Source organism: Ochotona princeps, chromosome 12 (genome assembly GCF_030435755.1).
Source record: "Ochotona princeps isolate mOchPri1 chromosome 12, mOchPri1.hap1, whole genome shotgun sequence".
In the NCBI taxonomy this organism is placed as follows: Eukaryota; Metazoa; Chordata; class Mammalia; order Lagomorpha; family Ochotonidae; genus Ochotona; species Ochotona princeps.
In genome coordinates, this window is record NC_080843.1 from 21559050 (window position 1) to 21561604 (window position 2555).

At 39.0% G+C, this 2555-nt stretch overlaps 1 pseudogene; it reads right to left on the bottom strand.

Moving 5' to 3' along the window:
* Window positions 1-893: 893 nt before the first annotated feature.
* On the bottom strand, window positions 894-993 carry LOC118758034 (U6 spliceosomal RNA; annotated as a pseudogene).
* Between the last annotated feature and the right edge of the window lie 1562 nt (window positions 994-2555).

The following is a 2555-nucleotide window of genomic DNA, read 5'->3' on the forward strand; positions in this document are numbered from 1 at the left end:
GCAATTTCCAAGAAATCTAGTTTGGGGTGACCTCAGACTTGACATTTTGTTTTGTTTTGTCTTAATTTCATTGTATTTCCTTTTTGTAAAGACAGCTTTAGAGAGATAGAGAGAAGAGATACAGGGTGAAAGATTGTCCATCTGCTGGTTCACTCCTAAAATGGCTGCAGTGGCTGGAACTGAACTGAGCTGAAGCCAGGAGCCAGAAGTCTTTCCCAGGTCTTCTAAGTGGGTGCAGAGTTCCAAGGCTTTGGGTCTTCCTCTACTGATTTCCCAGGCCACAAACTGGGACCTGGATGGGAAGTGGAGAAACCAGGAAATGAACCTGAACCCATAAGAAATTCTGGTATTCGCAAGGTGAGCACTCAACCACTAACCCATCATTCCAGGCCCTCAGACTTGACTCTTGTGTGTGCCTGCCAGTGTAGGGTCAGGTTCAATCTGTCACCTGCATTGACTATGCACAAGTGGTGAATGTAACTGTATGGTCAGTTTTGCCCTAACACTGAGTCTTGTGTGCACTAGCAGATGCTACAGTCAAATCTGAGATGAGCTGCCCCTTTTTTGAAGGTCACTAGCAGCTGGTGTTACCTGACTAAATCCAGCCAGGCCCAACTGTGAGCACTTAACAGCGGCTACAGCATCCTGGCCCAAACTGGCCCAGCCTCAGCTCACATGTGAACTGTCAGGTGTTGAAATCCAACCAGGCCTGGCACAACTGTCCTGGCTCTCACTGATGACAATGTGTGTTGTGGACTGACACTACCTGTCCTTGCCCCAGACACAGCTCACAAATATGCCAATAGGTGTTGTAGCCCAAACTGGTCTAATCTACTCCCAGAGCTAGCTCTTGTGCTCAACAGTGAGTGCTGTGGATTAACAGGGGTGTTCCTCTAAATATGAAATGTTTCACAAATTTTCATGTCATCCTTGCACTTGGTCCGTTCTAATCTCTGTATTATTCTAATTTTAGTATATTTGCTGCCAATGCAATCATCCAAAGGCTTTATAATGTGTAATTTGTACATACGTCTGATAAAATGTCGAATATAAATTTAACTAAGATATACACAGCAAAAAATTGCTTAGTAAATGACTTTCATTAATAAATAGAACCTGGGTACTAATATTCACCACACGTCAAAATCAACCCTGATATAATTAAAGGGAAATTCTAATAATTAGAATCTTGCAGAAACGTATAAATCATGAAAATGTATTTAAGATTATTTCTTTTCTCGATTTTCTTCATTTAGTATTCTGTTACTCATGTTTTCCTTGCTCCCAAGCCAGGATATGTAGTAAACATGATGTATAAGAGTGGATTATAGAGCCCAACATGGTAGCCTAGTGGCTAAAGTTCTTGCCTGCACGTGCTGAGATCCCATATGGGTGCTGGTTCTAGTCCTGTTCACACTTCCCATCCAGCTTCCTGCTTGTGGCCTGGGAAAGCAATAGAGGACAGCCCAAAGCCTTGGGAGCCTGCACCTGTGTGGGATACTTGGAAGAAGCTCTGGGCTCCTGGCTTCAGGTCAGTTCAGCTCTGGCCATTGGTGCCACTAAGGGAGTGAGTCAGTTGAAGGAAGCTCTTCCTCTCTGTCTTTCCTTCTCTGGATAGCTGCCTTTCCAATAAAAATAAAAATAAATCATTTTTTTAAAAGAATGGGTTATATACAAGTAGGCGAAACATTTACTTGTGACTTTCAAAACTGCCAGCATCTTAGAGGACACTCAAGCAGAAACAAGTAACTTCAAAATTACAGTAAGTACTGAAGCATAAATAACAAGAAACTCAATGTGCTGCCAATACAAAGCAAGCAAAAAAGCCAAAGAAATCTGTGTCATCAACTGAAGGTGACTTTTACCCTCAGGTAATTTAGAAGCTATTCAATAGTCAGACAATGCTCATCTGTATGGTATAGAAAAAATAGATCTCAGAAAGAGAATCCCCAAACACACCAATGCATCTTTTATGATATTAAATATAAAAGGGTATTATTAAATCCCTAATTAGCTAAATATCTTTAGTCTTTTCAACTTTCTTCACCCTCATATTTGTTGACATGGAACAATCATACATATTTATGTGATGCATTGTGATACTTTGTTTCATTATAATTATATGTGCATATGACCTAATTTGAATAAATAGCATTTATCATATTTAAGCTGTTTTTTCAAGCTATGTAATCCTAACATGTGCATATGTATTTAAAAGTAGAATATCTGTTATATTGGCAAAAGTTATATTTTATCCTCATACTTCTGATAACAACTTTTTTATAAATGAAATCAGTATGTCAAAATTATTCTCACAACCAAATAGCATTGTTTTCACTGGAAACAATTAGCATTTGTTTCTATTGACAATAAGGAGGCTGGCAGCTGAGTTCATTGCTACAGCTGCACTTCAATGAATTGGTTTTTAATTGCTAGCAATTCTCTTTATTTGGCTTAGGTGACCAGTCCAGCATCTGGGGACCAAAACAGAAAAAAAAAATGATGTCGCCAATACAACATATTTTCTTTGACAAATTATTTTTATTTGTTTGCTT